Below are 12,738 nucleotides of genomic sequence, written 5' to 3' on the forward strand. Positions count from 1 at the left end.
TTTTTTTTTTTTTTTAAGAAGATTTTGGGGGTAGGAGTTTATTAATTAATTAATTTATTTTTGACTGTGTTGTGTCTTCGTTTCTGCGCGAGGGCTTTCTCTAGTTGTGGCAAGCGGGGGCCACTCTTCATCGCGGTGCGCGGGCCTCTCACTATCGCGGCCTCTCTTGTTGCGGAGCACAGGCTCCAGACGCGCAGGCTTAGTAGTTGTGGCTAACGGGCCCAGTTGCTCCGCAGCATGTGGGATCCTCCCAGACCAGGGCTCGAACCCGTGTCCCCTGCATTAGCAGGCGGACTCTCAACCACTGCGCCACCAGGGAAGCCCTTGGGAGCTGTTTTATGCAACAAGTTGCGCTGTGCCCAGCTGCCTGGGCTGGTTGCTGTGGTCATCGTGAGAGGAGGCAGCGGCGTGGCCCTGGCCCTAGAGGAGGTCAAGGCCTCACGGGATAGCACACAGGCTTGGTGCTGCCTCGGTGATGAGGTCCCTGCACTTGGGGCCTCTCCCCTCCCCCACCGAGCAGACCTCCCACTCAAGGTAGGTGCTCCCTGACCTTCTCTCCCGGACAAATTATCATTATTTTTGTTCTGTTGGGTTTTTTTGTTTGTTTGTTTGTTTTTATTGAGGAATAATTGACATATAACATTATGTTAGTTTCAGGTGTACAACATAACGATTCAATACTTGTATGTATTGTGAAACGATCACCCAAGTTATTAATCGCCATTGTTTATTGAACCTCTAGTGCATGTTTGATTCTGAAATGAGCCCATAAGTATACGCATCATATATTGATGCTTACTGTTTGCCTGGGACTGTGCTAATTTTATATATTTTTATATAATCCTCTCAACTGCCCTGTCAAGTTGGGGTTTTTATCTGCTGGGGAGACTGAGGCTCCAAGGGTTCAGTGCCTTCCTGGAGGTCATGCAGTATGTTTGCCCACCAGTTACTCTGTACTGACTCCCGTGTGTGCCTCTGTACCGGTGTCTTTGTGGCTCCTGACAGGAACTCCTACTATGTGCCATCTTCTGCCTGCCACCCTGGCAGATCCTCAGGGCAGAAGCCACGTCTCACCTGCTACCCGGATTCTAGCACGGCGCCTGGCACGCGCTGAGGAAATGGCAGGTGTTTGTTGTGCTTTGAGTCAAGGGTAGAGCCAGAATCAAGGGCACAGGGGTGTCCTGAATGGACATTCCTTCTGAGCTCTGACAGCTCGTTGTCTGCAGCTGTGTTCCTGGCTTGGCACTGCAAATAGACTGGAATGTTGGATGCTTTTTTCTCCCTTGGACAGTGCTGGATGATGCACAAATTCTTTGTTACCTTTTGCACCGTAACTAGTTCTTTCCTTTTTCCCCAGTATTCCAGCCCTGAGTGGCCTCCTGTTACATCAGTCCCAAGGCAGCTTATCTCATGTTAGTTCCATTTTACACTGGTGTCCCCGGTGAGGCTGTGACTCTTGCTGAAATCCGAGCAGTGCCCTCCTTGCTCTCAGCCGCGTAGACTGGCTGTTTCCACTGGCCACTGTCCTCATCCTTGTTGGGCAGGCCCATATCTGGTTCAGTTTTCAGGCTTCGGTCTTCCACTTGGGGAAGTATATCTCAGCTCAGTTGAACTGGATCTATCCTCACCTTGAAGGCTTTAGGCCTGTTCTTTAATCCAGCTGTAGGAAAAGAAAAAGGACTTTTTTGTTGAAGCACAGAGGACTCGATCGTGTTAATCTGTGCCCATGTCAAAGGGCCAGCTCTGCAATCCCAGGCTCACAAAAGAAAAATGTGTTTTTCCCCATCTTGATCCAGTACCCTGTAAGATACATATCCTGCCAGGATGCGAGCAGCATGGTTAGATATTGAGAATCAATTTAGCAGTTTCCTGAGCTCGCATATTCTGTCTGCATGCAATAGACACAGTGATTTCTCACATCAGGCTCAGCAAGGCCGTTTCTGGACTCTTATAGGCGATCTGATGGAGAAGCTGCCTTCCGGGGGCCCCCACCTATAGGGAGAGCATGTAACTCTGAGAAAAACACCTGACGGCCACCTTCATTTATAAACATGGTACAATATTGTTGGATGGCAGCCTGGGCACCAGCCTGTGGGGAGTGGAAATGCAGTCTCCTGGCAGCTGTAAATTAATGGTCCTTCTTTGCCTACATGCACGTTTAACACGGTCCCTTAGATGGCATTGGAATGAGCCCGTCTTCATGGGCTTGTAGGACTATGACTGTTTGTACAGATATGTTCATCTTATTGTTGGGTGTGCCTTAAAAGACTGTTTGCTTTTCTTTCCCGTTGTTGTTGTTGTTTTTTATTGAAGTAGAGTTGATTTGCAATGTTGTACCAGTCTCTGCTGTACAGGAAAGTGACTCAGTTGTACACACACATATATTTACATTCCTTTCCATTATGGTTTATCACAGGATATTGACTATAGTTCCCTGTGCTATACAGTAGGACCTTGTCGTTTATCCATTCTAAATGTAATAGTTTGCATCTACCACCGCAAAGTCCCGGTCCATCCCTCTCCCTCCCCCCTCCCCCTTGGCAACCACAAGTCTGTTCTCTATGTCTATGTGTCTGTTTCTGTTTTGTAGGTAGGTTCACTTGTGCCATATTTTAGATTCCACATATAAGTGATAGCATATGGTATTTGTCTTTCTCTTTCTGACTTCCCTTAGTATGATAATCTCTAGTTGCATGTTTTGGGTTTTTTTAAGCAAGAAAATGTAAGAGAAGCTTAGAGATGGCAGTCTCCTGGAGGGGGCCTGAGGGAGTAAAAAGGAAACACACTGGCACAAATCTCAACTAATAAGGGTTTTAGTCCTGGCTCCATGATTTGGGATGTGTCATGTCACAGTGCTTGCGTTTCCTGATCTGTAATATGAGGGAATGACTTGACCATTTCATTGCTTCTAGGAGACATGATTTCCCCCCACATGTTAATCTCTCTGAAATCAGGGTGCATCTTACTATTGATGGCTGCTAGCCACATGGCACGTGTGTCACGTGGCATAGCTGTCATTGCCTGAGCAGGCGTGAACGTGGTCCTGCTGTTCAGACTGTCATGACTTCAGTTGAATTGGGTGTGTCGTTGGTCATCCACCTGTTAAGTGGATTGGCACTCAAAACGTCTTCCAAAAGATCTCACTATAATTTATTATTGATACCAAATGTTACTGTGTACACAGAGGGACATGGAAGCAGTAGTGGGGCATTGATTTGATACTAGAAAAGCAAATATTTGTTGTTGGGGGAAGAACTGCAGTTTCATACTTTCTTGTAAAACAGCAGGAATTATCAGTCTCATGCATGCCACCAAAGGCAGGAGGAATTTCCAAATCCCTCAGAAGAGATGAAACCACCGCAAAGCTATGTGAGGCTCGTGTGACCAATTTGTCTGCCTGCAGGCTTGTCATTAAGGCATTATGTCATAGTTTAATTGGCAGCATTTTTTCTTTTCTTTGTGGCTTATAAAATAATGGTGGGTCTTAGAATTGATGTCTTGGCTTTCTAAGGTTTCTCCTGGTTTTAATATCTAGTAGTTTTATTTGCATTTTTTGGTCAGTTAGAACAAACTAATAAAAGTAACATTCGTCCCACGTGTTGGTGCTGCACCTCTGCGGCCCACAACACTTAACTCATGATATCAATTGCCTGGTTACTTTCCTGTTTGATCCTAACACCTAAAATCAAACTTGAGTAGGTACTTATTAAATGAATGGATGGATGGAAGGATGGATGGATAGATAAATGGATGGAGGGCTGGATGGATGGATGGTTGGATGGTTGGATGGATGGAAGGATAGATGGATGGATAAATGGATGAATGGATGAATAAATGGATGGAGGGATGGATGGATGGACAGATAAATGGATGAATGGATGGATAAATGGATGAAGGGATGGGTGAATGGATGGATGGGTGGGTGGGTGGATGGAGTGGATGGATGGATGGAAGAATGGATGAATGGATAGATGAATGGAGCTGCACCAGGAGATGCATTCTATCTTTGGTGAAGCAGCAGAATCCCTTCTAGGGAAGCTGCAAACATTTCTGTCAGGTTTAGGGGGAATCTGGACTCAGTTTTTTAGGCTTTTTGTTGAAATTCTTTTATTAGCTTATAGTCTTAGTTGATTCTCACAGCTATAGTTTTCTCTGGGTAGGTCTCTAAGCTACTCAGCCAGAGATTCAAACCCAAGGCAATTATCTTGGGACCAACTTGTGTAAATACACTAGTTTTTTAAGAGACTTTATTGAGATATAATTCACATATCATACAGTTCACCTATTTAAAGTCTACAATTAAATGCTTCTCAGTATAATCACAGATATGGACAACCACAGTCAATTTTAGAACACTTTCATCACCTCAGTAAGAAACCCCATACCCTTTAACTATTGCCCTCCTGCCCACCTATTCCATCCCCTCACCTGCATATTTGTGGGTACCCTAATCACCCACTAATCTACTTTCTGTCCCTATAGATGTCCATATTCTGGACATTTCATAAGAATGGAATTGTGTAATCCATGGTCTTTTGTGACTTTCACTTAGCACAGTGTTTTGTTTTTTTTTTTTTCAAGAGGGTATTAAATTGTTTATTTATTACACATGATAATGGATGATACACAAGCTTCATTCCCATCTATATCTGGTACCATAATCCAATTTAGATATATTGCATAGGATGTGCCAACAATCATATATTAATAATCAAAAAACTCCATGACTTGGCTTGGGTGACCCTTTTTCACGGTGAACTCCAAGGTCACAACGCAGTAACTGTCAGTTCAACTACACCAAGGTTTCAGAAGACAGTAGCTTCTCCACCAAAGCAGGTTGTAAATAAATTTTGAATGGAACCTGGCATCACCCTGAAGGAATACTAACTTCACACTGTTGGGGTGGTTTACCAAAATGGCTTCAGAGTAGACTAACTTTACACAGCACATTTAAAAAAAAGACACATTTATTCAGCGTCACGATCAGACTATTACATTTAGCAATCAACAGCATGGTAGCACAGTGTTTTTAAGGTTCATCCACACTGTAGCATGTATCAGGACTTCATTCTTTTTTATGACCGAATAATATTCCATTGCCTGAATATACCACTTTTTGTTTATCTGTTCATCAGTTGTCAGACATTTGGGTTGTTTCCATGTTTTTGCTATTATTAGTAATAGTACTAGACTTCCCTGGTGGCACAGTGGTTAAGAATCCGCCCGACAAAGCAGGTGAAATGGGTTCGAGCCCTGGTCCAGGAATATCCCACATGCCACGGAGCAACTAATCCCATGCTCCACAACTACTGAGCCTGCACTCTAGAGCCCGCCAGCCACAACTACTGAGCCCACGTGCCACAACTACTGAAGCCCATGTGCCTAGAGCCTGTGCTTTGCAACAAGAGAAGCCACCGCAATGAGAAGCCCATACACCACAACAAAGAGTAGACCCCGCTCGCCGCAACTAGAGAAAGCCTGCATGCAGCAATGAAGACCCAACGCAACCAAAAGTTAAAAATAAATAAATAAATAAAATAATAATAAAAACATTTACGTACAAGTTTTTGTACGGACACGTATTTTCACTTCTCTTGGTTATATGTGTGTGTGTATATATATATACGTATGTGTATATATATCTATATATATATCTAGGAATAGAATTGTTGGATCTTATATTAAGCCTATGTGTAATCGTATGAGGAACTACCAGACTGTTGTCCAAAGCAGCTGCATCATTTTTCATTCCTGCCATCAGCATATGAGGGTTCTAATTTCTCCACATCCTCACCCACAGTTGACTCAGTGATTTGTAAGGGCCTTTCTACTTCTAAGCTCCCAGGATTCTGGAGTGAAATCCATTGACCGTTGAGCCAGTGGAGGCCCTTTTCTGGCTTTGCAGATCCCCTTCTCCCATCTCAGCAGAGTTTGCAGAGGGCTGTGGGGAATTTCTCGGTTAATTATCTACCAGTTAACCACTCAGCCTGTTCCCTGTGGCTGTAACTGGCTACGGACTGCTCCTGCTGTGTGCCCGTAAAGAGGTGATCTGCTGCTACCACACTCTAGTGAGGGAAGTTAACTGCAGGGCTAATGGGAAATAGAGCCCAATGACCGTGATGGCCTAATAAGAGCAGCCATCTGGGACCTGCCACCAGGTGGGTTCTCTCCTCTCTCTGCAAGGCATCTGGCTGTGTCCGGGAGTCCTTGCTGCAGCTGCCCCGCTCTAGCCCCCAGGGAGAGCTCCTAGGTCACAGTGGCCCTCTCACCGGGAGCCCACAGTCCTTCCATCCATCTTCTGTGGAATCCTACTTTGTGCGGGGCCCTGGAAGTATATTGATGGGAGAGACAAAATGATCACGTCCACGAGAACACACACTCTAGTGGGTTCCAATGGGAGTGATCTGGAGGTCAGATTTCCTGGCTGCCTATTTCTCTAATTATGTGACCTCAACGTGTCCCAGAGTGAAAATACTTGGGGGAAACCAACCCCAGGAAAACTACTGTACCTGAGCCTTCAACATGGCCGTGGCCAGCAGCCCTCATCTCTGGTGTGGCTGTCATTGCCGAGATCTCAGTAGTTGGGCTCCATGTTCTACAAGGTAACAGCCGTAGCCAGCAGATGTCTGTGGTCTGCAGAGCTTGGCTTTCCCACCCCCTCTCTCCAGAAGAAGTCCCTGTAGCACGTAGGACTTTCATCCCTTCCATCCAGTCCCTTTCCTCTTCATCCCTCAGAGCTTCTGCCCCATCACAGCACAAGCTGGTGGGAACAGTCAGTGATTTATTGGCTTGTGCCACAAAGCAGTGGGACTCTGAGCTGCTGCTGGTCCTGGGGAGACACCCGGGGCTGGAGTCAGGACGCCTGGGTTGCAGTCCTTCCTGTTGCTAAGGCACAGGCACATTGCTCCAGGGTCCCCACGTGTAAGAGGGAAGTGGTGACGCACACCTGTCTCCCTCACACACAGGGTGATTTGAGAGGCGACTGGCAGGATGGTGCTGGGCTGCGCAGACCCAAGGGCAGGAGGCCCAGAGCCCCCTCCCAAGCCTGGACAGATAATTTCAGATCTGATTCAATAGTTCATATCTGATGGTAGCTTACTCTCTTATCCTGTGAAAGGCACGAAGCCTTGACCTGGAGCAGTTCAGGGCCCGCTTCAGAAGTGACCATGGGGAACAGCAGCTCATGGGGGATGTTGGGCAAGGATGGGCACGTTGAGTGGGTGGAGTTCTGGGCTCCTGGCTTCTGTTTAATCAGAGTAACCGTATCTTGGAGCCCCTCTGTTTGGGTTCAAGTCCTGACTCAGCCAGCCTCTTACCAGATGACCTTGGGCAATTCCTCTCTGCCGCGGTTTCCTAATTTGTACAGTGGGGACAAAAAGGTGCCTACATTATAGGATTGTCTTGAGGATTAAAATAATATATGACAAGCATTTAACACAGGGTTTGGCACATAGTAAATGCTCAATAAATGCTGGCTGTTATCTTCTATATCGGGGCAGCTGGGCAGCCGTGTATAATTTAATTTGAAAGATAAGTATGGTATTAGAGGAAAGTAGTTTGGAAACCAGCGATCTGTGGGGAATACAGTATTGATGGTTTGCCTTCCTGCTTCAGTAAAGGTCAAAGGCAGCTGGCCCTGAGCAGCCCTCTTGGCGTCCTCCAAACAAAGTCAGGGGCAGCATGGGTGTGCTGGCTCCGGACCTGGAGGCCACTCCAGGAATTAGGTGTCTGGTCTTCCATTTTCTGTGGTTTTACACTCCTGGGCTCTTGCTGTTCAGTTCTGCCTGTGGTTCCTGGAGGAATGCAGGGAGAGTGATAAGAGCCTGGGCACCGGATCAAGTTCGAGATTCCTGTGGTTGCTGTCCAGTGGGCCTCAAGCATTGTGTGGGATACCTGCAGGCTACTCAGCCCAGCAGGTGTCCACCCCCAGCCTACTGTACTAGCTGATTCCACTGCTAACGTGCCACCCGTCTCTGCCTACCAGCAGCCAGCAGCTGCCTGTGTGTTAATACCAAAGAGACAGAACATCAGTTACCTGCTGTCCATTTTCTAATTTCTGGAAATCCAGCATCAAATACTCAATGATTAACTGAAAGTCTACAGTGGGTTCAGGTCTGGCTCCCAGGGCACAAGGGGATGAGCAGACACGTCCTCGGCCTCTAAGAGCCTGTAGTTTAGCTGAGGAAGGAGGCAGCCCCTCAGACCACTTCAGGGCTGAGCTGGAGTGCGGTGGAGGCATCATAGGGAGCAGTGGGACAGCCCGGTCCTTTTGCCTGAACCTCCCTCAAGACACCCAGGAGGGGCACCCCTTTCCCTGGACAGAGTTTGGGGGTACACTGCCTTCTGTCATTGCAATCCCTGCAGGGTGACACAATCTCCCTATAATAGCCCTGTGGCCTGTCTTCAGCCAGGTTAGGGTAGTGTCCTGCTGGTCCGGAAACCTCCCTCTTTGCAGTGACCTTGCATATTTCTATTTTGGACTCTCATGTACTGATTTCACATTGTAACTCCCAGGGGACAGTCCTTGTTCTTGATTTCCAAGTTCTTAGGGACACTCTTCATTGTTGTGGTCATAGACCACCTACAGTTTCTTTCTTGTAGTGGGGGGGGGGGTCTCAAACGCGGATGTCTGTGAGGGCCAGGCAGGTAACGTGAGTGAGTGCAGCCGCGTGACAGTGATGGCTGTAGGCCGTGGGGAGACATTAGGGAGCAATGGGGTCTGTGGAGAACTGGTGATCACGTGCCCTGTCTGAAGGGCTCAGCCCTGCTTAGCTCTAGCTGACGCTTGTAATGTTGGGAGGCAGGCCAGTATTGCTGGATCTCACAGTCTTTCAAGAAAATCAGAACTGTGGATTTTTACGTGAAATCTTTTGGTTTATAAAATGGGCTTGAATATTTAAAAACTACAGGACAGACCAGACGAAATACACTGTGGTCCTGACGTGGCCCCTAATGAGCATTTGCAGTCTCTGCTTTGTGTTTATGCTTCTGTGCGGGAAGAGTTGGTCATCCAAGGTGGCAGGGGACAGAGGCTGAAGGGCCCAGTGAGCAGCTTCTGCGGGTGTTCTGAGGGACAGGGTCATGGTGAGCTGGGGTAGTCAGGGTGGCATCCAGAGGTGGGCTTGATCGAGGGGTCCTGGAGAATGAGGAGGGGAGAGGGAAGGGATGCAGTTCTTGGAGCCAGCTCTGTCTTCCCAGCCGTGAGACAGGCCCACAGGGTCACAGCCCCCCAAGGGACAGGCTTCCGAGACCCCCGCCAGTGTCTCTGAAACCACTTGGTACTGTCACCGCTCCAGCTGGGTTGGTTCAGGAAGCTGTTGCCAGGAGGGAGCAAGATGACTGAGGACCCCGGTTACCCCGAGGGAGACACTGGAGGGAGAGTGTCACCTGAGAAGAAAGGCCTGGGTGCTGGGCCACCGGGCTTGGAGGAGCTCTGTGGCCTTCACCTGAGGTGCTCTCCCAGGTGCATCGCCGGGTTCAGAACAGGACACCCCTGGGCTCTGTTTCCGGTGTTCTCCGAGTGAGTTTCCACTCTGTCCGTCAACTCAGAAGCTTTTCAAGGCCGGTGGCGGGACCCACACGCTCCACTTCTCATGCGTTTTCACTTAATCCTCCCGACATTTTATGAGATGGTACTTTTATCATCAGACTACTTTAAAGATGAGGAAACGGCCTGCCCAAGGTTACAGAGCTTGGTTTAGCCAGCATTGGAACCCAGAATCATCATGTCTCCCTATCTTAGGAGTAGGAGGCAGGGAGGAAGCGGCCTGACCCCAGCTAAGGATGGGGCTGGCCAGCCAGTGACCCTGAGGCCTGTGACTTCCTTGCCCCCTCGAGCCTGTGGGGCATGACATACAGCAGGCGCTCAGTACCTGTTGAGGTAAATTGCCTCAAGGAAGCTCTAGAATGTGGTGGGAAGAAGTTGGAGTCTTGGTTCTGGGACCAGGTGACCCTGGAGGCTGGTGGAGCAGGGGATGGGACAGGTCCACCCCCAGCACCCTTGGCTGTAATGTTCTAAGAGCTGGGAGGGGGCTGGCGGGGAGCCTGGGCCCAGCAGCAGTGGGCAGGGGAGCTGGGAGGCCCACTCCCGGGGAAGGAGCTTGCCGGACTGGATGGGAGGGGTCTGGGGAGCCAGAGGCCCGTCTGCCGTCAGGGCTTGGGACGGTGAGAGGTATCGGATGAAGCGGGGCCCCGAAAGACCATGAAGTCTTGTCAAGACAAGATAAAAACCCATAAAAAATTCAAGAGCAGGATAAGAGTTGGGTGACAGCGCAAGGGGGGGTGTGAAGGTGTCAGGAAGCAGTCTGTGCTCACCCAAGGGAGCGGTTGGGGAGTCTGGACCTGGAGCCCGGTGGAGGCTCCTGTCGACCCCGGGGGCTGGAGGGGAGGGCAGATATGGACAGCAGGAAGGTCCAGGGACAATGCAAGGGCTGGACCTCAAGAGCCCACCCTCGATGCCCTTCTGCCCATTGGTCCGGGCTCGTCTGCTGGCGCGGAGGCCTCTGCAGGGTCGGGGGAGTGACTGTTTCAGGATGTTTTCTCCACAGGAAGTCCCAGTCGGGAGACTGGAATGTGATGGAGTGTGTCCTGTGCGTGGACTGCTGTGGGTGCACCACTCCCTCTCCCCATGCCCCCTTTCTCAGGTGCCTCTCCAGGTGCTACCGCAGTGGGCATGCTGAGGAGAGAAGGGTTCACAGCGTCTCTCCTGTCTTCTTGGGTCACAGTGGCCTGAGCCCTCACTGTGAAAACCAGGCCAGCTCCTCAGTTACTCCTAGAGGCTGCTCTGGGGAGAGAGCGGCAAGGCCTCAGCCCATTGGTCTCTCCGTGGAAACTCTGAAAGGTCCACAGGGCTTGGCCCAGGGCCCTGCATGGAGTGAGGGTTCAGTAGGGTGTGAAAATGATGCAATGATTTGGGGGTTGTCTGTTATTTAGGACTAACTGTCTGATGTTAATCTCTGTAACGCAGAACCGCACTTGGGATCCAGAGATGTTGGCAGTCACTGGGGGAGGGGAGAGGTGACTCAACTCAGCAGGGGTTCTCTGGGGATGGCAGACTCTCGGGGGCTTGGGGACCTGCATTACAGGTGGGCTCTATCCATAGGCATCTGAGTGGCTCCCAGCAGGCCCTCCCTTCTCTGGGCTCCAGTGTCCTCATCTGCTCAGTAAAGGGGCTGGATTCTCTAAGATCCACTGAGGTTGTGAGGCTTAGATCTCAGAAGCCCCTCCAGCTTGTTGAGAGCATTCGGATATGTCTGGACCCACAGCTTGGCCCTGTGGGACTCTAAGCAGGTGCTGTTATGTGTTCCTGGTGCCGAGAGCCCAGGGTGGAGGTGGGTGATCCCAGGGTCCACAAATAAATATTAATTCAGCCTGTTGAGGTCCCGCCTGGCCCTAAGTGGGCCATGAGAGAAACTGCCCCTCTCCCAGGGAGGTGGCCAGCAGGCCAGGGGACCAGGATGGAGAATCCAGCCATATTCCAGCCAGGGTGGAAGGGCTGAATAATGGATAGAAGGGATGTGACAGGTTTTCTAGATCTTGGCTGTTCCAAGCCAGGTCCCCTGACCAGCAACAACATCACCAGCTGGGAGCTTGTTAGAAATGCAGCCTCTCAGGCCCCACCTGGGATCCACTGAATCCGAACCTGCATTTTAACAAGATTGCCTGTGATCGCCGCACACAGGAAAGTTTGGGAAGCACTGCTCTGGCCCACTTTTCCTAAACTCTTTTGACCAAGCCTCACAGAAAGAAATACATTTCCATGGTGTATTTAGATGAGACAAAAGTTCCATGAAACAATAGTTCCACTTACAATGTGTGTTACTCACTGGAATTTTCAACTTAGTTGTATAATTTTAATGCTGAGATCATGAGTTTGCCTGACACTAAGTTTATTTTGCAGCCGTTAAACCGCCGAGACCTGCAGTTTGAAAAGCACCGCCCTAGCTAACCCCCCGTCTGATGTTTTTTTTTTTTTTTTTTGCGGCACGCGGGCCTCTCACTGTTGTGGCCTCTCCCGTTGAGTAGTACAGGCTCCAGACGCGCAGGCTCAGCGGCCATGGCTCACGGGCCCAGCCACTCTGCGGCATGTGGGATCTTCCCAGACCGGGGCATGAACCCGTGTCCCCTGCATTGGCAGGCGGACTCTCAACCACTGCACCACCAGGGAAGCCCCCGTCTGATGTTGGAGTAACAAGGGTTACACCGGTGTCAGACATGTAGAGGACACCTGGTGTCCTGACTCCTGAGACGGTAAACGATGCTGATTTGTGAGGTCGCCTCCAGCTCTGAGTGTTTCTAAACTTTTCTACTTCTGGTGGTTGGGGGCCTGAGGCTCCTGTACACAGAGGCCTCCCCTGAATCCCCCTGCTTTCTTTGGCGAACACCAGCGTGGCCCAGAGACCCCAGGCCAGCACTGACACGAGTGGCCGAGCCTGAGGGCTGCAGGCTTGGGGGGAAAGGCATTCTGCCTGAGTCCTGTTTATGCAGGAGGTGAGGCACGGGCCAAACTCAGAGGGGTAGGTTGGCTGCTGGACGGTGTGAAGGGGGTTCCCATGGCTTCCTCAGGGAGGGCTGTCGGTGTCCTCCTCCCCTGGCAGCTGGCCTCTCTCTTCCCACACTCAGGCGGGTGGCCTGGCCCAGCCCTGTCCTGCCCTGGGGGCTGCCTGACACAAAGGAGAGAGCCCTCCTGCAGGCTCTGGGTGCAGGTGGCAGTTGTCAGCACCGTGTTGGGAAGGGAAG

At 50.0% G+C, this 12,738-nt stretch overlaps 1 protein-coding gene across 2 annotated transcripts in view; it reads left to right on the top strand.

Moving 5' to 3' along the window:
* Nucleotides 1-12,738, top strand: part of CTIF (cap binding complex dependent translation initiation factor) — a 304,284-nt gene that overhangs the window by 56,245 nt on the left and 235,301 nt on the right. The gene's annotated exons all lie outside the window — the stretch shown is intronic.

The sequence above is a fragment of the Neophocaena asiaeorientalis genome, unplaced genomic scaffold (genome assembly GCF_003031525.2).
Source record: "Neophocaena asiaeorientalis asiaeorientalis breed wild unplaced genomic scaffold, Neophocaena_asiaeorientalis_V1.1 scaffold133, whole genome shotgun sequence".
In the NCBI taxonomy this organism is placed as follows: Eukaryota; Metazoa; Chordata; class Mammalia; order Artiodactyla; family Phocoenidae; genus Neophocaena; species Neophocaena asiaeorientalis.